Raw genomic sequence first — 24,384 nt, 5'->3', positions numbered from 1 at the left:
GAGAATTAAAATATTTGGCTGGGCATAGTGGCTCATGTCTGCAATCCCAGCATTTTGAGAGGCCGAGGTAGGTGGATCACAAGGTCAAGAGTTCAAGACCAGTCTGTTCAAGATGGTGAAACCCCATCTCCACTAAAACTACAGGAATTGGCCGGGTGTGGTGGTGGGCACCTGTAATCCCAGCTACTCGGGAGGCTGAGGCAGAGAATTGCTTGAACCCGGGAGGCAGAGATTGAAATGAGCTGAGATTGCACGTTGCACTCCAGCCTGGGGGACAGAGCAGGACTCCGTCTCAAAAAAAAAAAAAAAAAAAGAAAGTTTCTCTGAAATTTCAGTACTGGGCAGTACAAAGCTATCTCTCCTGTATATAAAAGCAAACCATCTCAAAATGCTGTTTACTTATATATTCAAGTCAAGATAGAATGAAATTCTTTAGAAAGTGTGTCGCTCACAGGCTGATACTGCTCTACCTTTTTTTAATCCCTCACAGGTGATATAAACAAAGGTGCCAAAATTATTTTAAAAATTGTAATTTAGTGCTATGAAATGATAAAGCATTTTATAGACACTTTGCATTTCCTGTCAAGAAGATATTTAAGGGAAAATAGTAGATTATGCAGTTTTTCTTTAAAGCGTTTCCCAGGAAACAAATCATGAGGTAAATTTTGAAACTAACACTTTATTAGAAGGTACAATCCTGGGAAGACAGACTGAGGGAAAAACAAAAGTAGTGGAAGCTTGGGGAAAGTGAAGAAGGAAAACAGAAGGAGAGGCATTACGGATGCATCTTCTTTTTCAGATGAACGACATGGTCTGCTCACTAGTGACATTCTCATTTTCATGCTGAATCACATCAGCAAAGGCCATTATGACCTTGGGAATGACCTCTAACCCAGCACCAAAGCAAGTAGCATAGACCAGAGGTCAGGTAAGGCTGAGATCATCTGGGGTAATGCAAAATGGAGATCTGTTTATAGAGCCAAATATACCTATATATACCAATATTTATATGTTAACCTCTAATTTAATAAAAGATACAATATGTAGAAGTGACTCTTTTAACATTCTGTTGCTTTGGACTTTGTTATGTGTAATTGATTTTGTTTTTCAGTTACGTGTAAAATGCAATTCTTCCTTAATCAGGCATAAGAAAGTGCAATGAAACAATAATTGCCTGTCTTTCCCAGTAATATTCTAGTTAAAAAACACAGATAATAAAATATTGCTATTTTGTTTTTATATACCAAGTTTAAGATTTTTTAAAAAATATTTTATTACAATTTAACATGTATGTTAATTATTTTATTTCAAGGCATATGAAAGTAATAACTTCATTATTGTTTTAATGATAATTTTCTTTTGGAAGACTGAACAAGATGATGAGCAGATTATTATTTTCTTTTGAGGAGCTACTCAGCAATTTTACTTAGCATCTTCTTCAATAGGAAACATATTAACTTGATGCACACAATAATTTTGGAGCTGTTTTATTCTCTCATATTTTTATATTCATTTATAGACTTTGCATAGACTGACCTTTTCCCCTACATAACACAGAGTGTTCTCAAGTTAAAATTGAGTGCTGGTGTAATAAAATTAATTCTAATACCATACTTTATAATCTGTATGATTCCATTCACACAGTACTCCAGATGTAGTGGAAACTGAAAGTATTCTTTTCCACAAGCCCTCAATATTATGACTGAAAAATATTTTAGTTTTAAGTGGCACTGTTTAGTGAAGAAATCAAGATGGTAGTATTATTTATTCTGAAGGTGAAGTAGAGCCAAACTCCTTGTAAATAGGTTTGTACTAAAAATTAGAGCAAAACATTTAAAGTGAATATGTTTCAACTGAAATAATCACAGTATAATACTCAGTACCATAGAAACCAATAAACTTGGAAGAAAATGAAGTTCAAGAGACTTTTAAAAAATAGAAATAGGATAGAAAATCTAAGACTAAATAGTGTAAGAAATCTGAATGGAATATATAGTAATAATGGTCATGAGAATAATTATTAGAACTACCTTTGTGTTTATTTTTTTCCAACATGAGAATATACTTTGCAAAAATAAGGAGCAAAGTAAGTACTCATAGTCTGTGTGAATTTTCGCAAATAAGTAAGTAAAAAACTTAGGTTACCTATCCAAGTTCCCTTAGTTTCCTCCTCTTCCTTTCAGTAGAAGTGGCAAAAGAAATATAAAAGTGGTTACAATCTGCATCTGTACTTAAAAGATATAGCCAACTCCTTCCTTCCTTCCTTCCTTCCTTCCTTCCTTCCTTCCTTCCTTCCTTCCTTCCTTCCCTCCCTCCCCTTCCTTCTTTCCTTCCTTCCTCTCTTTCTTTCTCTTTCTTCTTTTCTTTCTTTTCTTTCTCCCTCCCTCCCTTCTTTCCTTCCTTCCTTCCTCCCTCCCTCCCTCTCTTCTTTCTTTCTTCTTTATTTTCTTTCCACCTTTCCTTCTTTCCTCCCTGTCCCCTCCCTTCCATCCTTCCTCCCCTCCCTCCTTTTCTTTCTTTCTTTCTTTCTTTCTTTTTCTTTCTTTCTTTCTTTCTTTCTTTCTTTCTTTCTTTCTTCCTTCCTTCCTTCCTTCCTTCTTTCTTTCCTTCCTTCTTCCCTCCCTCCTTCCTTCCTTCCCTCTCTTCTTTCTTTCTTTCTTTCTTTCTTTCTTTCTTTCTTTCTTTCTTTCTTTCTTTCTTTCTTTCTTTCTTTCTTTCTCTTTCTCTCTCTCTCTCTCTCTTTCTTCTTTCTTTCTTTCTTTCTTTCTTTCTTTCTTTCTTTCTTTCTTTCTTTCTTTCTTTCTTTCTTTCTTTCTTTCTTTCTTTCTTTCTTTCTTTCTTTCTTTCTTTTCCTGCCTGCCTTATTTTCTTTTCTTTTTTCTTTTTGAGACAGGGTTCATTCTGTTGCCTAGGTGGAGTGCAGTGGTACAATCATAGCTCACTGCATCTTTGAAGTCCTTGGCTCAAGTGATACTCCTGCTTCGGCTTACCAAGTAGCTGGGACAACAGGTATGTTCCACAATGTCCAGGTAATTTTTTTTGTTTTTAGTAGAGGCTGGGCCTTGCTCTGTTGTACAGAGTTGTCTGAAATCCCCAGGCTCCATGATCCTCTCACCTTAGCCTCCCAAAGTGCTGGAATTACAGGTGTAAGCCACTGCTCCCAGCCAGCCAAGCTTCTATATGGTAATGTCTTACCATTTTCAGATTTCCTTCATGTCATCTGTACAGCTAAAATTCTAAGAGATTGCTATCTTTGCTGCTAAATTTAGTTTGTCAACAAAGTAAATGCATAGTGCGCTCATACAAATTTACTCCAGAAAAATTAGTCTTTTATGGCTTGGACAAAAATTCTTTAATTGGTGTTCTGCAAGGTTGTTCTCATTAGTTTGATGTCTTGTGTTAGAATACAATTTTACTACCCAACGTAGGCATTGTAGAATTTTCAACAGCAATACCTGTTTTGAGTACCCTCTCTTTTTTAATCTTCTAGTTTCCCAGGATTGGTGTTATGAATTTAAGATCTGAAGGCTACACTTTACATTTAAATCTCTGAATTATGTAAGTAAAATATTCTCTAATGATGACTTATGAAGAATGAGTCTTAGCAACATCTTTCCTGCCTTTGCGCCTTCAACAGTGTGATGGTTAATATTAAGTGTCAACTTGATAGGCTTGAAGGGCGCAAAGTTTCATTCCTGGGTATGTCTATGGGGGTGTTGCCAAAGAAGATTAACTTTGAGTCAGTGGACTGGGAAAGGCAGACCCCCTTCACTCTGGGTGGGCACCATCTAACCAGGTGCCAGTGCTGCTAGGAGAAAGCAGGTGGAAGAAAATGGAAGGACTAGCCTTGCTGAGTCTTCCGGCCTTCATCTTTCTCCCATACTGGATGCTTCCTGCCCTCGAACATCAGACTTAAATTCTTCAGCTTTGGGACTCTTGGACTTACACCACTGGTTTGCCAAGGGCTCTCAGACCTTTGGCCATAGACTAAAGGTTACACTGTTGACCTCCCTACTTTTGAGGTTTTGGGACTCAGACTGATCCACCACGGGCTTCCTTGCTCCTCAGCTTGCAGACGGCCTATTGTGGGACTTTACCTTATGATTGTGTGAGTTAATTTTCCTTAATAAACTCCCTTTCATATATGCATATATGCTCCTAGTTCTGTACCTCTAGAAAACCCTGACTAATACAAACAGGAACTTTTATGAGTACTATTCTTACCTCCTCTTAGACATGGAAGCTTTTTTTTTTTCCTGTATCACAATAAGTATTTTTTCCAAGCCCTCAAATGACCCTTAGTATCCCTCTACTCCTGATCTTCCATTAATTTTTTTCCCCAAAATGTTGGCTCTAATTTCAAAAGCATTGTTAATACTAATAGAAAAAAAAAAAAATAGTTACCTAAGGAGTGAATTCTTTAATCATGATTGCTTTCCTCTTCCATTTGAAATACTGCTACCTTTGAAACATCTCCACATTGTTCTCCAAGTACCATTCAAAAGCCTCTGCTCTTGTTTGTGCATATACTGTTAAGCACATCTCTCTTAACCCCCTCAAGATTCTCATTGAAAATAGCACAGAAATATACAAATCAAAGAAAAGAAACAATCAAACGAACAAATCACTGTAGGAGCAGTTGAAAAGTGAACACTCATCATATGAAATAATAATTTTACTGAAAATCTTATTTAAGAAAACTTATAAGGCTACTTCATAAAATTATTTCTATTTTCAGATGCCTTTGCTCTGCCTCTAGTAAACAGTTTCATGGGTGGAGATGAAAAGATGAGGGATTGGGAAATGAAAGAAAACCTAAACCTCCTAACTTTTCCTGAGATACAACTGGCTCTGCCTAACTAATCCTGCTTTAGAAATAATTCCTGACATTCAGGTTTTATTTTCAAATTCTGTCCTAATACAAATGCCAGTTTGTTGGGTTTTTTGTTTTTGTTTTTGTTTTTGTTTTTGTTTGGTAATCTGAAGACCTTACCTACAGAATTTCAGTTGTAACTAAAACTAGTTTTTAACTTAGTCGATCTGATATGATTTGCCTCTCAGATCCCTTGTCTCATTGTATGTACTTATGCCAACCTGTTGAAGGCGATAATGAATCTAAGACACACAGAGAGAGAGGCAAAGATAAAAAGGGAAAGAGAGGTCTGTTCTGAAGACCCAAAGCAGAGCTGATCTAAATTGCCAATCCATAGAAATTTTCAATTGAGAACCTTAGCCAAACCATTGTTATACACCAGGAAACTGGGAGGGAACATTTTATTGGAGAGTCAACTTGGTATTAAAAAAATGTAAGCACATGAGGCTACTACAGTGCAGAATCCAGCTTTTGACTCACAAAATCACTTTCTTAGCCTTGACTTAAATTTAGTGCTTTCTTGAAGCTAGAGTGAGTTGGAAACAGTCTTCTTCTTTTTGTATAATAATAAATGCTATCAACATTAGAAAGCAGAACAAAAATACATTGAATAATGTGATCAGGATTGAATTACTAAGTTTTCCAAGTGATATAGTTCTGATATCTGCATTTTCTCTATAGAAGCCTTTTATAGTTTTTAATTTATTACCCCTCAAATTACAATTAAGTCCATTGCAACCTGAGGCCCTCCACAATTTGACCTCAAACAAACTTTTATTTTACTGGTTCCGTATCTTATATTGCTTTAAAATTACTGTACAAAGTAAAACTTTTTAATATTTAGTTTAGTGTCTTTTTATTTGTTTAACTTTTCCAGATGGAAAATGCACTTTTTTCACCATTTCCTCATATACGTCTTTGCCTCTCTTCAAGATTTAAATGATACTAGTTTCCTGAAGCCAACATCATTTTTCTTCCTGTCTTTTCTCTGCGTATTGATTACTTATGACATTTTTGCCTTGTCTTGGTGGTAATCATCTTTATGTTATATCTCTCATAGTATATTTAAAGTGGGAAGACTCAGGTACTGCTCCAATTACCTGCTTAGTTAGAATTGGTGCAGGAATTGGAATAGTTCCTAAATCTGTGAGGCATATATTTACTCAACTGAATAGAACTAGAGAAAGCAAAGCTGGAGCTGACCATCCCGTCATGCTGACTACCACGGTGCCTTTTGCATAAGGGACCTGCTGTAAACACTTATTCAATACCTATTAAACACTCTTCATTTAAAAACTACAGGCTATTAGGAAAAAGGAAAGACATTGCTTAAATTTTGAACTCAGCAGACTCCAGTGGTATCTATCTCTTTATACTGTCATCAAAAGATTTATAAAACGGCAAATCCTTTCCCCTACAGGAAATTGCAGCCAGTGAGACTATTTTACTTTATATTTTATTATAAAAGAGAATTAAGTTTTCTAACAGAGACCATTTTCAAATTCCTCTTTAAAAACTTTTTCATATGTCATTAGTAAATCTGCCCCCATCCCCAAAAAGATTTATGTGATTTTCCTGTGCATCTATCTTTTTTATCCCCTTCCAAGGACCAACCTCCTGTGCTTGGGTATTAATGCCAAGTCATGTAGTGGAATAAACAGTCCATTAGCATTAAAAAACATACACCTCTTTTTTATTGAAAAATCCTTTTTATGACAGAAAGAACCTAAAATTTGCATTTAAATGGAGACTATTCAAGTAAGATACTGCACGAGATCGCTAGATTTTTAAATATGTGATTTTTATAAGGTTGATAAATACTGCCACTGTCATAGAATTTTTTGGAAAGATGTCAAGAAGTAAAAGACTATTTCCAAAGCTAGAAAATTTAAACATTTATAATCTCTACATTCAGGAATTTTGATCTGCATTAAGTTCTCTATTAAAAAAAGGGGTCATTTTTCAATATTTAAAGTATTTAAAAGTTTAAAATAAACATTAGATGGCATGCTTAGATTCTTCTTTTTGAAAAATCAGTTAAATCCTCGATGTGACTATCCTATATTAAAATCATTTACTGTCAGTCACCTCCTGTGGTATACAATATTACAAACTCCTCTCTTAGTGAACCCTGTTACTCTACAGTATCTGGCATATAAAATTTCTGGTACAAACTATATTTTGGATGAAACCATTACAAACCAACTGAAGTTCTTTTAAAAATGCAGCCCATGATAGCAGTTATAAAACTTTATGGGGCTTATTAATTGCTTGAGATCTTGCAACAAAATTTTTGAAATCTAGGAATTCTGATTTTGATTTGGGTGGGACATTGAAAGAGTATTTTACCCGTGATCCATGTCCATATGAATATGCATGGTGAATGGTAATCAATGATGCTAAAATAACAAATATGTTGTAACCGTCTGTGTTAACACAAAGGTTTAAACTGTTAAAGCAGGCTCATAGGAATGATAATTCTCACCTGATACCACACTTGATTAATAATTCAGAGATTCAAACAAAAACCAATCAAAATCTATGCTCTGGAGGAGCAGGCAACTATTAACCACAGTTCCCAATAATTTTTTTTTCTTACATTAGAACACTGCTTGTTATTGGATTAACAGATTAAGTTTCTGAATGATGTGTTCAAAAAACATAGTTCACAAGAGAAGCTTTTCAATTTCGGGGCTTGCCAGTGTTACACTCTGTTAGTTGTATGACTACAAAGTGCGTACTGGATAACTTCCCATTCTCTAGACAGTTATGTTCTATACATCTATAAATCCAGGATCATTTATAATAAGTAATCTACAGAGGCAAAGTATGTCCTTCTCAAACATTTACTTTGTAAAAATAGAAACTATTTTTCTTACCATGATCAAGTTGATGCAGGACATAAGCATGTCTGTGAGAAAGTCTGTTGGAGATCCATCACTTCTATTCGATCTTCTCAAGGAAGATTCTCATCACCAAGAAGAAAATAACATTGCTATTAAATTATTTCTTCCCACTTCTACTCCTACACTGTTCATAAGAAAAATCTTTACTTTAGACAAAACATTGTCTTTCTGATATTCTCTCTTTGCAAACATTCATACTCTAACCAAGTCTTATTTCCTGAAGAAATTCTTTGTCTTTTGATCAATGGATTATTCCCTTATTAAGGGGGATATTTCACATTCTCTTTGAGGATGACCACCTGTTCTCTGTAGGAGACCTGATTTTTTTTTAACTTTTATTTTTTATTTTTGTGAGTACACACTAGTTGTATATGTTTATGGGTAACATGAGATACTGTGATACAGTTTTGCCTGCATAATAATCATATCAGGGTAAATGGAATACCCAACACCTCAAGCATGTATCCTTTTTGTTACAATCTAATTATATTTTCTATTTATTTTTATATTTACAATTAAATTATTTTTGAGTGTAGTCACCCTGTTGTGTGAGAAAATACTATGTCTTTATTCTTTCTAATGATTTGAATAAAGTCTTAAAAGAATAATTCGCATACATGTCAAAGACATTATATATATATATATATAATTATACACACACACACACACAATTGTTTTGCTTAAAGTAAATACTGTTACTAGCTAGTAGAAACTTTCATGAATATAGATTTGTACCTCTTTTATTGTACTTGAATACTGCTGTGGTTTGAATGTGTCCCCAATCCTCTTAATCTCCAATGCAACAGTGTTAAGAGGTAGGAACTTTAAAGAGGTGATTAATGACGCTTCTGCCCTTACGAATGGAATAATGCCATTATTACAGGACAGAAGTGGATGAGTTTTGGAAGAGTATATTCTTGATAAAAGGATAAATTTGGCCCCCTTCTCTTCTTCCTTTTGTCCCCTCTTATTCTTTGGTTTTCCACCATGGAATGACAAAGCAAGTTGGCCCTTACAAGATGCCACCACCTTGATACTGGACTTCCCAGCCTCTAGAACTATAAGAAATATATTTTTTAATTGTTTGTTTGTTTTATTTTTTCTAATGTTTTACTTTTAATCTCTGTGGGTATCATAGGTATATATATTTATGAGGCACATTAGATATTTTGATACAAACATACAATGCATAATAATTACATATTGGGAAATGGTGTATCCTCCTCTCAAACATTTATTATCTGTGTTTAAAAAAACTAATTATACTCTATTAGTTATTTTAAAATGTACAATTAAATTACTATTGACTATAGTAACCATGTGCTATCAAATACAAAGTTTTATTCATTCTTTCTAAGCATTTTTATGTACCTATTAACAATTCTCACCTCCCTCTTACTGCCCCTGACTGCCCTTCCCAGCCTCTGATAACCATCCTTCTACTATATCTCAAGGAGTTCAATTGTTTTGAGTTTTAGATTGCACAAATAAGTGAGTACATGCAATGTTTGTCTTTCTGTGCCTGGCTTATTTCACCTAACACAATGACCTCCACTTCCTTCCATGTTTTTGAAAATGACAGGATCTCATTCTTTCTTATGGTTGAATACTACTCCATTGTATATATGTACCACATTTTCTTTATTCATTCATCTATTCACAGACACTTAGGTTCTTCCAAATCTTTGCTATCGTGAACAGTGCTGCAACAAATATGAGAGTGCAGATGTATGTTTGATATGCTGATTTTCTTTCTTTTTGGTATGTACTTAGCAGTAGGATTGCTGGATCATATGGTAGCTATATTTTTAGTTTTTTGAAGAACCTCCAAACTGTTTTCTATGGTGGTTGTACCAATTTACATTCCCACCAACAATGTACGAGGGCTGCCTTTCTCCACAACCTTTCCAGCATTTGTTATTGTCTGTCTTTTCAATAAAAGCCATTTTAACCGAGGTGAGACAATATCTCATTGTAGTTTAGTTTGCACTTCTCTGATAATCAGTGATTATAACTTTATTCCATTTGCATGTCTTCTTTTGATAAATGTCTATTCAGATCTTTTGCCCATTTTAAATCAGATTATTAGATGTTTTGGTTATTAACCTCTTATCAAATGGTTAGCTTGGAAACATTTTCTCCCATTATGTGGATTGTCTCTTCACTTTCTTGATTGTTTACTTTGCTGTGCAGAAGGCTTTTTAACTTAGTGTGATCCCATTTGTCCATTTTTACTTTGGTTGCTTATGCTTTGGGGTTATTACTCAAGAAAGCTATGCCCAGTCAAACGTCTTGGAGAGTTTCTCCAATGTTTTTCTTTAGTAGTTTTATAGGTTGGGGTCTTAGATTTAAGTCTTCAATCTAGTTTTATTTGAGTTTTGCATATGACAAGAGACAAGGGGCTAGTTTCATTCTTCTGCATATGGATATACAGTTTTCTCAGCATCATTTATTGAAGAGACTGTCTTTACCCCAGTATATGTTCTTGACACCCTTTTTAAACATGGATCACTGTAGATGTGTGGATTTGTTTCTGGGTTTTCTATTCTCTTCCACTGTACTGAGTCCGCTTTTATGCTAGTACCATGCTGTTTTGGTTACTATAGCACTGTAGTATAATTGAAGTCAGGTAATGTGATTCCCCCAAATTTATTCTTTTTGCTCAGAATAGTTTTGGTTATTCTGAGTCTTTTATGGTTTCATATAAATTTTAGGGTTTTTTTCTATTTCTGTGAAAAATATCATTGGTATTTTGATAGGGATTGCATTGAATCTGTAAATTGTTGGGCATTGTGAACATTTTAACAATATTAATTCTTCTAATCCAGGAACATGGAATTTTTTTTCATTTTTTGTGTGTTTTCTTAAGATTTTTTAAATCTGTAGTTGATTGAGTAGGATTGCTGTTAGTTCCTCTTTAAATGTTTTGTAAAATTCAGCAGTGAAATTATTGGGTCCCAGGATTTCTTCCTGGTTCAATTCGGTAGGTTGTATGTGCCTAGGGGTTTGTCAATTTCATCTAGATTTCCAATTTATTGGCATATAGTTCCTCATAGTAGCCACTAATGACTCTTTAAATTTCTGTAGTATCAGTTGTAGTTGTAATGTCTCCTTTTTCATCTCTGATTTTATTATTTTTATCTTCTCTATTTTTTTCTTCATTAGTCTGGGTAAGGGTTTGTCAATTTTATTTAACTCTTCAAAAGACCAACATGTTGTTTCATTAATCTTGTGTATTTTCATTTCAATTTCATGTATTATTACTCTGATCTTTATTATTTCTTTTTTCCTACTAATTTTGGATTTTGTATGCTCTTGCTTTTCTAGTTCCTTAAGATGCATCATTAGTTTAGGTTTTTCCCTTGATGGAGGCACTTATAGCTGTAAACTTTCCTCCTACTACTGCTTTTGCTGTATCCCATAAGTTCTTTATGTCATGCTTCAATTATCATTTATTTTGAGAAAATTTTCAGGTTCCTTCTTAATTTCTTCATTGACTCACTGGTCATTCAGGAGCATATTATTTAATTTCCACTTATTTGTGTAGTTTCCAAAATTCCTCTTGTTTTTGGTTTCTAATTTCACTGCATTGTGGCCAGAGAAGATGCTTGCTATTATTTCAACATTTTTTAATGTTTTAAGATTCACTTTTGACCTACCATATAGTCTGTCTTTGAGAATGATTTATGTGTTGAGAAGAATGTGATTCTGCAGCCATAGGAAGTAATGTTCTGTAAATATCTGTTAGATCAACTTATTCTATAGTGCAAATTAAGTCCAATTTTTCTTTCTTGATTTTCTGTCTGAAAGATCTGTCCAATGCTGAAAGTGGGGTGTTGAAGTCTCTAGCTATTATTTTATTAAAGTCTCTTTAGATCTAATAATATTTGCTCTATATTCTGGGTGCTTCAGTGCTGGATGCATTTATATTCACAATCATTTTACCTTCTTGCTGAATTGATCTTTTTTATTATTATATAGTGATCTTCGGTTTTCTCCTACAATTTTTGTCTTGAAATCTATGTTGCCTGATATAAGAATAGCTACTCCTGCTTTTTGTTTGTTTGTTTGTTTCCATTGGCATGGAATATCTTTTTCTCTTTATTTTCAGTCCATGTACACCATTATAGGTGAAGTGTGTTCTTGTAGGCAACAGCATTGGGTGTTTTTTGTTTGTTTTTTTGTTTGTTTGTTTTTTCCATTTATCCACTCTGTTCCTTTTGATTGGAGAGTTTAATTTGTTTACATTCAATGTCATTATTAATAAGTAAAGACTTACTTCTGCCACTTTGTTATTTGTTTTCTAGTTGTTGTGTGGTCTTCTCTTCCTTATTTCCTTCTTGTCTTCCTTTTAGTGAAGGTGATTTTCTCTGGTGGTATGATTTAATTTCTCACTTCTTATTTTTTGTATATACATTGTATGTTTATCATGAGGTTACCATGAGGCTTTAAAATACTATCTAATAAGCCATTATATTAGAATGATGACAAATTAGTACTGATTACATTAAAAAAAAACTAGTAAAAATGTGTTCCCCCACTTTTTAACTTTTTGTTGCTTCTCTTTACATCTTATTGTTCTGTCTGTGTCTTGAAAAGTGATCATAGTTATTATTTTTTATTAAATCACCATTTAGTCTTTCTACTTGAGTAGCTGACACACAACAATTACAGTGTTATAATATTTTGTGCATTCCCATGTGCTTACAATTACCAGTGAGTTTTTTTGTTTGTTTGTTTGTTTGTTTTTAACTATCAAATGATTTCTTCTAGCTCATTAACATTTTTTTTCTTTCAGACTAAAAATCTCCCTTTAGCATCGCTTGTAGGACAGGTCTAGTGCTAATGAAATTCCTCAGCTTTTGTTTGTCTAAGAAGGTCTTTATTAATCTTTCATGACTGAAGAATATTTTTGTAAGGTATATTATTCTAGGCTAAAAGGATTTTACTTTCAGCACTTTAAATATGTCTTGCCCCTCTCTCCTGGCCTGTAACGTTTCCATTTATATGTATTGGAGCTCCACTGTATGTTATTTGTCTCTTTCCTTTTGTGGCTTTTAGGATCCTTCCTTTTCCTTGACCTTCAGGAAGTTGATTATCAAATTCTTTGAAGGAGTCTTCTCTGTGTTAAATGTACTTTGTGTAGACATAAGACTGACACCTATGACCATCTAAACTTCGACAAAGCTGAAAAAAGCAAGCAATGGGGAAAAGACTCCCTATGCAATAAATCCTATTGGGATAACTGGCTAGCCATATGCAGAAGATTTAAAATGGACACCTTCCTTACACTATGAACGAAAAATCAAGTCAAGATGGATTAAAGACTTAAATATTAAACTCAAAACTATAAAAACTCTGGAAGACAATGTTGGTGATACCATCCTGGACACAGGAGCAGGCAGAGATTTCCTGACAAAGATATCAAAAGCAATTGCAACAAAAGCAAAAATTGACAAGTGGAATCTACTTAAATTTAAGAGCTTCTGCACAACAAAGAAACTAGCAACAGAGTAAATAGACAACCTACAGAATACAGGAAAATACTGGCAAACTGTGCATCTGGTGAAGGTCTAATATTCAGCATCTATAAAGAACTAAAACAAATGTACGAGAGAAAAACAAACAACCCCATTAAAAAGTGAGCAAAGAACATGAACAGCCTGGAAGATCGAGGCTGCAGTGAGCTGTGGAATGCCACTGCATTTCAGCCTGGGAGATGGAGTATAACTCTGTCTCTCACACACAAAAAGACCTCTCTCTCTCTCTGCATAATGGAGAAGACATTGGCTTTAAGCTTACACGGCTAGCCTCACCTTTAAGATATTTTTCTGGGCAATCTTGTTTTGTCTAAGCCCTTACCTAAGTCCTATTTTGTCTCAGCAAATAATGGTATTGGGACCTAAGTTCTGTTCCTTTGGGATGTAAATACCACCTGAGTCATGTTTTTGAAAGTGCAAATTCAAGAGTTGACTAGCTAACAATTGTTTAGAATAGTGTAAAGGGAAAAGATAAACTATTTGAAATCTGGCAGAGGAAGGATTTAAGAGGCTATGAAATTTGCCTCTATCTGAGTGTCTCTGTCTACATGTTTATATATGTCACATGTTTGTGATATTTCACTATCAAAATATATGAAAGACTTCTAATTAATTGTCTTAAAGAAAAAGTAAACACTTAAGTATTTTATCAAAAAAATAGAACCTAGGTCAAATGCCTTTTAGTTCATATGACTTGGCTACATCTTTCACAAGTAATACTAGTTGAAAATTGTTGGCTTAATAAAAACAACTATGTCTTCTAAGTTATTTTAAAAAACTACATGTATTTAACTTTATGGATTTTGCTTTTATGATACTTGCCTAACACACAGTAATATAAAAATTATGAAGAGAAAAATTAACTTGAGATGATGGCTAGCTTTGTTTAATGAACTATTCAAGCATAATTGTTAAGAATAAATTAAGTGAATGTAAATGTGATAAAAGGTCATAAGTGAACTTTTCATAGTTTCAAAATTCTTTTCAGTAATTTAAAATCTTAAAGTCGTGTTATGGTAAATTAACTAATATGTAGTCATAAAATTTCAGAGTCATTTCTAAGTAAGTTAAAATACAGAAACATTATTAAATAAAAGTTTAAGTTTATATATATTGGCATCTTATATTTATATGGTACAGAAAAGCTAAATATATTTAGATCTGTTAATAAACAAAAAAAAATTGAGAACATATCTCTAAAAATCATGAAATGGTTTTTATCTACACTGGTATAAAACAGTTCAAAATTACTTACTTCCTAAGTTTTTCAATGAAAATTAGGATTACTAAGAATTAAAATTAAAATTAATATATGTAATTGAGATAAATATAAGAAAAACAATTCTACATATTAATTGTATGAGAAAAGTGGGATTGTTAGAGTAGGTAGCCAGGCAGACATGTGCAAGGCAGGAGAGGGCCTCCCTCATAACCCACAGGAATGTCAGGTGACCATCAGGTGATGGTCAATTGGTTGTTAAACTGTCTCTAAAAGAATAATTGCTTGCAGCCAATGCCAGGAAAAAGCAGTCTCCCAATAGATGGAAAATATCTGAGGTTAGTGATCAGCAGCTTCCTGATAAGATCTCAGGAGTTGGGCAAGTGGTCTTAAGCATGCGCACCAAGAGGCAAAATTGTGGGGTTTAACTGGTATGTAACATTCCTCTAGGAACATTTGACCGGTAAGGGAAAAATGCCTCAAATGAGCATGCATACAACTTCAATAACATACTGTGTATGTGGCCCTTCCCAAGTGCTGACAGGCCACTGCATGGCCCACCCCTAAGGAAACATCAAAGGAGGAGAAACACAAATTTTGGAACCATGCCAATATATAAAAACCCCAAGTCAGGGGTCAGAAAGGGCACTTGGATTTCTCAAGTCGCCTGATTGGCCTTTTTCCAGGTATACGTTATTTTCTTTCATTCCTGCTCTAAAACTTTTTAATAAACTTTCACTCCTGCTCTAAAACTTGCCTTGGTCTCTCACCCTGCCTTATGGACCTCAGATGACTTCTTTTCTCTGAGGAGGCAAGAATCAAGTCTGCGACAGACTCATTGGACTTGCTGCTGCTAAAATACTTTGGTGCTGTGATGTGGATACATTCCCAAGTGGCAAGAAACTTCTATGTTTTGCCTTCTTCAGCTGGAAGCATTCAGTGCCTGTAACATGGTTTTTTTCTCTCCTTTTGCTCCTGTTTACTGACCAATTCTCAGAACAATTCATCTCTGCCACAGTAGCTCTTCTCTGGCCAGCTGATCTCTCTGCTCACCATGATGGGTGTCTTGTGGGAATGGGAAGAACCTTGGAGTCTACACTGAGGAGACCTGAGATACTAATGGCCCTCTTGGATGAGAGGCTAATGGGTATTGTAGGGCTGAAGCCTAAGACCATGAAATATCTGGGGATTCCTCGACTTTTGCAACTAAAATCAGCTCTTTCCCAAAACCCACACCACCTCTTCTCTTGTTTTCTTTATCTGTATTCTAAAATGTACTTGCATACTCATCAGACCGTCCACCATGGGTGCCGGTCTGCCTTTCCTCTGTTTTTACTTTCTGTGCTACGTGACTTCCTTCTCTGCCTTAAACAAACACTCCCTGTTTGTTATTTGTGTTCCCATGGCTCTTGCTGTTTGCCTGACAGCCAAGAGACAAGCTCTTTTGCTGGTATCCCCTGAGATTTATACTTGCTTTTACCTTATTAGTTCAGACGACCTCCAACCCTTCCCCTGTCTGTTGACTCACTGCTAGGATAGACCCTACTTAGAACCCTGGCTCTTCTAGCTTCTTATGACCTACCATGTGCTTTTTGTCCATTTTGTTCCAGAACTAAGGTTTATGGTGGCTTTTGAAGCAGTTTGTCCACCTGCATAGGGCCTCACTCTATGGACCTTTAAGGAATGCACCTACTTGCTTTTTTTGATTCAGCACCCTTCTTGAAGGGGGGGAAATTCTTCATTTGCCATATGCAAACCCTTATTCCAAGCCCCAAGTCCTCCAGAGGTCCTCATTTATGTCAACAGAGCAAATAAACGTTCCCTGTGGAACCCAAGGGCTGCTGTTTTTGCGAGCATTTGAAAGCTTTCTATGAGTATCTCTCTCACTTCCTCCCACTATCTCCTGTAGCAAAGTGATTGTCCTGTCCAGTTAAAAATTTGTTCTGCATGTTACCCCAGGAAGACAAGGAACCCCAAATACAAATTTTCCTCCATTCCTCTAATCACTTTCATGCTTTTCTCAATACACTTCAAGGTCATATTCAAAAGGAGGAAAGTCCTGCCCATCTGTGGCACCTAGCTAAAAATCAGGTTTCTCATCTACTTAACTAAAATGGGTTATGGGAATCTGAGAAAAAGAGATAATCATTTTGTTGCTAGGATGCTCTGAACAAGAGTCACTTTAAGATCTTGGAGACCAGGATATAGACTGGATCAAGACCACAGGCAGAAGAAACAAAAGTACCCATAGGACAGAGATGAAGGCTGATCCCAGACTTTAGACACAGAACAGATTACCATTAGAACAGAGATGAAGGCAAGGTTAGGGGTACTGGGAAATAAAAGTTCATTCTGGAACAGCAAGGGTGAATAGGGGGCCCCTTGTTCATTCTGGTATTTCCTCCATTCTCAAGTGGATAATTGTGATGAAATGGGACCTTAAGTGTATCTGGTGAGACAATTTCATGCTGGAACCCTAAGGATGAATGGAGGATGCTCTGTTCAAGAAAGGATAATAGGGAATAAGAGGAGATATCTCTTTTTTGTTTTCTGTGCTTTCTCTTTGCAGATGGGTAATAGCATCTCCATACCACAGGACATGCCCCTCAAATATAGCCTCAAAAACTGGGAAAAGTTTGATTCCCCCAAATCTTGAAACAAACAACTAGGTTTCCTTTGTAATACTGTGTGGCCTAAATACAAACTGGGGGAAAGTTACAAAAGTCAGTCATAGAACCCAGTCAATGCCCTTATACAGAAAATGCTCAAATTAGCCTCCCCAGTGTTTTATAAAAGAGAAGAATAAAGAATAAATAAAGACTAAGAAGAAGAAGAAACATGGACAAGAGGCAGGCTCAGCTATTGACTGGTTTACCAGGCCTGAAGCCCACTTCAGATTGTCCTCAGAATACCTTTGCAAGTAACTGTCATCATCAGTGTGAGAATCCAGGCCACTGGAAGGCAAACTTCCCCAGTGGGATAAATGGAAAAAAGCCCCACCTGACTTGGCCTCTCTGCCGCAAGCTTGGCCACTGGAAACAGGATGGCCCTGAGGTCCGAAGGGCCCTGGGACAGAATCCCAGGCCCTGATGGCCTTGAGCTGAAGGGGCTTTCTCTTCCAGCTGGCTTCCAAATCAGATATGATTATCAACAGAACAAAGCCAAGGGAAACCCTACAGGTAGGAAGTGAAATTACAAATTTCTCTTTTGGGTTTAAGGGCTGCCTACTCTGTGCTAATCTTCTCTGAGCCACTGTCCTCCAAATCCTGTTGGGTAATAAGGGCAAATGGCACCCTGTACCTCCAAAATAAAAGAATCATACTCCTTTGGGGTAAAAACACACTTTCCAAAATGGGTGCCTGCTTAATATTTCTCCAACATCTAAATTCATCTGTTATTTACACATAAATCTTTAACCAATAATGATAAACTGGAAATTCCAACCTCAGGGGTTTAGAAACAGCCCACACTTATCTTGACAAGTCCTAGCAAACATTTATCTGAGCAATCTTTTATCCCCAGATAAACTGGGGATAACTTCTACAGTAGGTAGATAACCTTGTCTGTTCCCCTCTTTACTGGACTCACATAGCAACATGTAGTAAAATTATAACTTCCTAACAAAAGAAAAAAGACTTCTGTCTAATTAAAAGGTTATAAAAGTAAATAAGTATTTTTGGTAAGGAAGGTAGTAAAGAAAAGAGATTTTGTATAAAAAGAGATTTTGTTTGGTAAATTCTTGTCCTAAACTGAAATAAACGGTTGTTTAAAAAGAGGAATGTTTAGGACGTCAAAAAGTCCAAACATGTCATAAATGGTCCATGTAAGTCATAAGAAGATACATAAAATGGAATTTGTGAAAGTAATGTAGTACAATTTTAAAGGGTATTAGGAGTACTGAATGCTTTAAGGTCATAAATTGATGCTATGAATTTTAATAACTGTACAAATTGCCTGCTTTAAAGTCATTAAATTCTAGGTAAGGACTGGGAACATAAGGAGTCAGCTATGTCCCCTAGCTATCCTGGAAAAAGTCAGGCTTTTATTTTGTTTTGACATCTTCACCTGTCTTAAAATGCAAGGAAACTTCTATGTTCTTGGCCACTTAGTTTGCCAATGCTTCTCTACTAGCTGTATTGGAACTTATACAACAGGCTATGTATTCCTGCATATCTTCATAGCCCTTGGCAATCTCTCTCTTTCAGTACCAATCTATAGGCGTTCCATTATGCCCAGGGTAAGGAGGGTTATCCAGTTAATTCCCCCTTCTCATGGGACTTGGCATTATAACTGGTACAGGACCTGGAATTGCAGGAATTACAGAAGTCTTCTTGACCTATAGCCAACTCTCAAAGAAAATAGCCAACAAGATTGACACCATGGCTAAAACTTTAGTAACTGTGCAAGAACAAATGGGCTCTTTAGCAACCATAGCCTTCCAAAATTGTTGAGGAGTAGATACGTTAATGGCAGCACATAGAGGAATTTGTTTAGCCTTAGATGAAGAATGTTGCTTTTAGGTAAATAAATCAGCAGATGTACATGACAACATCAAACAACTCCTAAATGAAGCCTCTCATTTACGGGAACAAGCCTCTTAGTATTGCTTAAATTGGGAAAGAACCTGGAAATGATTCTCCTAGTTTCTTCCCTTTTTAGGCCTACTTGTTACTCTCTTATTCTTGCTCCTTTTTGGTCCATGTCTTCTAAACCTAATAATGTGATTTGTCTCTTCTCATCTTTAGGGCATCAAGCTCCAGATAACCCTCAGTGAGGGATACTGGCCTCTCAATATTTAAGATCCACCCTTCTATAAAGAACCCTTAGAATGTCCATTAGTGGGACACAGCAGAGGCAAAATTCTGCCCCGTCTCCCTTGAACCTGGCTGAATAGCACTTTCACCAACCCACAGAGCCACACTACCCTGACAGTTAGCAAGAGTTCAAAACCCATGAAACAACCACCACGGTCCCTTTGTCAGCAGGAAGCAGTTACAGAAGACTGACCTCTGTCTATTTTCCCAAAGAATTGGGTCACAGACTCTTGACAGGGGAAATGTGAGGTAGCTAGGCAGGCATGAGTTGGGCAGGAGAGTGCCCCCCATACTCAGGAATGTCAGGTGCCCATCAGATGATTGTTAAAGTCTCTGTTTAAAATAATAATTGGCTGCAGCCCACACCAGGAAAAGGCAGTCTCCCAATAGTTAGGAAACATCTGAACCTGGTGATAAGCAGATTGCAGATTTCTGATAAGATTTCGGGAGTTAGGCAAGCAAGCTCAACCATGGATACTAAGAGGACAAATGGTGAAATTTAACTGATATATGACCTCCCTCTAAAAACATTCAACTGGTAAGGGAAAAATGCCTCAAATGAGCATGCACACAAGTTCAGTAAACACAGTGAATGTGGCCCCTCCCAGGAGCTGGCAGATTACTGTGCTTGTAGACAGACTGCCTCAAGGAAACACCAAGGGAAGAGAAATGCAAACCCCCCCAAGCATGCTAATGTGTAAGTACCCCGAGTCCAAGTGTGGATGAGGTACTTGGCGCTCTCAAGTTGCCTGCTTTTGCCTCCTCCAAGTGTACTTTACTTCCTTTCATTCCTGCTCTAAAACTTGCCTTGGTCTCTCCCTCTGCCTTATGCCCCTGAGCCAAATTCTTTGCTTTGAGGAGGCAAGTACAAAGTTTGCTGCAAACCCGTTGGATTTGCCACAGCTAATGGAATGTTTTTTTTCAAGTTTATTAAAAAAAGAGATTAAAATATGTTTTTATTAGAGACAATATAAATTTATCTACTTTAAAGGTTACTTAAAGTTTGTTTTGAAATGAAAGAAAGATTATATTTATGTATAACCAAATGAATTTAGGCTCAGCATGGTGACACACACCAGTAATGCAAGCACTTTGGGAGGTGGAAGTAGGTGGATTACTGGACCAGCCTGGACAACACAGTGAGATGAAAGAGAAAGAAAGAAAGACAGAAAGAGAGAGAGAGAGAGAGAAATAAGGAAGGAAGGAAGGAAGGAAGGAAGGAAGGAAGGAAGGAAGGAAGGAAGGAAGGAAGGAAAGAAAAAAGAAAAAGAGAGAGGGAGGGAGGGATGGAGTGAGGAAGGAGAGAGAGAAGGAAGGAAGAAAGGAAGGAAGGTAGGGAGGGAGGGAGGGAGGATAGAGAAAGAAGGAAGGAAGGAAGGAAGGGAGGGAGGAAGGGAGGAAGGGAGGGAGGAGAGAGAAGGAAGGAAGAAAGGAAGGAAGGGAGGGAGGGAAAGAAAGAAAGAAGGAAGGAAGGAAGCAAGGAAGGAAGGAAGGGCATAAGTTGATCTGATATGTTGGAGGGAGAAAAAAATACAAAGGTTTTGTAAGAGGTTATAAAACGGTGGAAATCTTATGTGGTCAAAGTTCGTTAATATTAGATTCATTTGTTTATAAGATTTTATTAAAATTAGCCTTAGTACTGATAACACACTAATATAAAATGAAATTCAGCTTTCTCCTTTGAACAAGAATTTCATGTACTATTAATAAGTGATAGTAAAATATTTGGGGGGTTTTGTCAGTAAACTGACAAAAGGAATGGAGGGAGAGTTAGATTCTGTTGGGCTCATACTATTTCATTGGATCTTTTGATTTTGGGGGAATAGTGTCCTCTCTAAAAGAGTACAGGATTTTTCTTTTTAAAATATTTGAAATATCACTCTGCCAAAAGGAATTGACCTGTGGTTCTATTTTGATATTAAACATTTTAAATTTTTGATATTTCACATACTTCCCCAAATCAAATTTCAAATTCTAATGTTGTTTATATTTAAATGTGAATTAATATGTGCTCCAAAATTGTATGATATTCCTAAATTCTTGTATGTTTTGGTATATATTATCAGCCATAATTATGATTGTCATGTTAAATTGTTGTATGCCACATAAATAACCAAATTTTCTTATCAATTGTATCTTTAGCCATGGCTATCTTAAGTCGTTTGTCAAAAAGTGGTTTGCAATTGGCTACAGTCCAAATTTTGCCTTTTTAAGATAGAAAATTATTTTAAAAGACATTTTGACCAGTCCTCTTGAATACAGAAGATCATACAATTGGACTGTTTAAAAAGTTTCAAAATTTAATTAAATAGCTGATGCATTCGTAAGAATTGGTAACCCAACATCAAACAGAACAATAATTAATTACATGGAATTGAACTAGTAGTGGACTAAAATAATTTTTATGACTTTTTTTTAAGAGTGCTAATTCTTTTTATATGATGTTTTCCAGAGTCAAGAAAACCTTTCTTCTTTTGATCTATAGCTCACAGAAATTGGGTAAAGCACATATTTGTGAGGAAAATTAAAATGTTTGCTTTTCTCTTAAACTGACTTCTCCAGAATTTGGGGACTGTTTCTGAGTATTCTTGATTTATGGAAATATAGTCATTTGTATAAATTCAATAAGAATATGTTTTTTTTTTTTTTTTTTTTTTGCAACAGTACACAATTGAAGACATTGGTTTTTGTTTGTTTGTTTGTTTTATTTACCAGGGCTTTGACTGGAATGGTGTATTTTAAGATCTGACTACACTCCTTTGAGGAATTACGGTTGACCTCATGGAGCTGATAAAAAAAGCCTTTTGGAAAGACTGGCCTGGTACCTTGTCTACATAGTTCTCTTAAAGATTCCTGATCTTGTGGTAACTAAAGAATGTCACTTCCTGACAGACCCAGGAACCTCAAGATATTTTGGGATGGCAAAATAAGATCATTTCACCCAATTTGTATAGGCACAGTCTCATTGTGAATCACCGTCTTTGCTTCTTGACCTAGAAAGGCTTTTACAAGTCTAATAAGTTATACCTTATGAAAAACGTTCCAGAAAAGCCAATTTTAAAATGCCATATGGCCGTTCACTATCTCTGTTGCACTTTGTGCAAATAATCATGCCAAGTATAACACCAAAATTTGCTTTGCAAGTAAATTGGTCTTACTAAGATTTCTATTTGGTAAAAATTGGGAACTAAAGAGGGAACTATTTTGTTTCAGAGGAAAACTATAAGATACCTGTTATTAGATTCCAGCCCTAACCATTGTTTTGGAGTTTTTATTAGTTTCCTAGTTAGAATCTGAACTCTGGAGTGTAGAATCTGAACTCTGGAGTGATGTGTGATTTTGTCCTAAATACATTATTCTTCTGCAATGCTTTCTATGAAAAATTTTAAGAAAAGGAGAAAATATAAAAGAAAAGAAAATTGTAGGACTCTTTAAATGTATTATAACAAGGGAGAAGTTAAGCCTTGGAGACTGCTTTACATAGCATGTTTGCAATTGTGCTTCTCAGATTATAGGTTAACTCTCTTCCTCGGTTCTTGTTCTGTAAATGACTAGGACAGACCAGAGACCAGACCTCCCCTTCATTTTAATCACTGATCTTTGTTATAGATTAACTGCCTCCTTCATTATCCTCTACATAACTCAGACCAAATGGCACCCAAGACCCTGTGTAGGTTATATCTTCAGTGTGGAATGTTAAATATACCCTTCCAAAAGAAAAAAACATTTTTACTGGGTGCAGGGCTCATACCTGTAATCACAGTATTTCAGTATTTTAGGAGGCTGAGGCAGGAGGATTGCTTGAGGACAGGAGTTTGAGACCAGCCTAGGGCAGCATAGGGACATGCTGTTTCTACAGATTTTTTAAAAAGTTTGCCAGGCGTGGTGGCACATACCTGTAGTCCCAGCTACTCTGGAAGCTGAAGTAGGAGAATCACTTGAGCCTGGGAATTCAAGGCTGCTGTGAGCCGGGATTACACCACTACACTCCAGCCTGGGTGACAGAGCAAGAACCTGTCTGAAAAAAAAAAAAAAAAAAGGTTGAAAAGACCAACTAAATTAATCAAATCATTGTAACTAGACATTAAGCATTAAATAGAAAGATACTGAACATCTTTTAAACTTCCCTAAATTTCGTCTTTATAATTCAACCCAAACTTCTATAGCTCAGAACACTGACTTCCATTCTTCGGAATCTTAGCTTCCCGGGCAGTCTGCCCTTACATTTTGTGCTTGAATAAACTCTCTTTAAACTAGATACTGACCTTTTAGATTATTTTTAGTTGACAAGACAAAGAAATTAAAATGAACTTTTCAATTGCACTTTAAAGTTTATCAAGATTCTAAGACTATATATTCATTTAATCCTCACAATAAGCCTGTAGGTATAGTTACCAACCTTGTTTTAAAACAAGTTGAGAAACTGAATCTTCAAGAATTTAATTAATTTTTCTAAGCTAATACCGTTAGCAAATAATGAAAGCAGGATTGATTTGGGGTCTCTTAATGCCTAAACCAGCCCTCTTTTCATTATAACAGCATTTTCCAATGTGTGTTCTCTGGAACTGTATTATGAGCAGAGTGAAAAAGAGACCCTGTGCTAAATTAAGTTCTATCAATGTTGAAATAAATAACATTTTCTATATTTTCTAACCAGATGACTCCTCATAATTTATAATATGCTGTCAAATAATTTGAATCTTTTTTAAATTTTTTCTTTAATTTTATTTTTACTTATTTTTATTTTTTGGGATGGAGATTCACTCTTGTTACCCAGGCTGGACTGTAATGGCGTAATCTCAGCTCACCTCAACCTCCACCTCCTGGGTTCAAGAGATTCTCCTGCCTCAGCCTCCTGAGTAGCTGGGATTACAGGTGTCTGCCACCACACTCAGCTAATTTTGTATTTTTAGTAGACACGGAGTTTTTCCATGTTGGTCAGGCTGATCTCAAACTCCAGACCTCAGGTGAGCCACCCGCCTCCGCCTCCAAAAGTGCTGGGACTACAGACCTGAGCCACCGTGCCTGGCAA

At 35.9% G+C, this 24,384-nt stretch overlaps 1 long non-coding RNA gene across 1 annotated transcript in view; it reads right to left on the bottom strand.

Moving 5' to 3' along the window:
• LOC123568352 (uncharacterized) overlaps positions 1 to 24,384 on the bottom strand; it is a 553,309-nt gene that overhangs the window by 60,873 nt on the left and 468,052 nt on the right. The window contains exon 3 of the long non-coding RNA XR_006691610.2: positions 23,249 to 23,370. This is a non-coding gene — a long non-coding RNA (uncharacterized lncRNA). The remainder of the gene's footprint in view (positions 1 to 23,248; positions 23,371 to 24,384) is intronic.

Source organism: Macaca fascicularis, chromosome 13, assembly GCF_037993035.2.
Source record: "Macaca fascicularis isolate 582-1 chromosome 13, T2T-MFA8v1.1".
NCBI classification, from domain to species: domain Eukaryota; kingdom Metazoa; phylum Chordata; class Mammalia; order Primates; family Cercopithecidae; genus Macaca; species Macaca fascicularis.
Note: the sequence above shows the minus strand (reverse complement) of the source record. Positions and strands in the feature narration are given on the sequence as shown.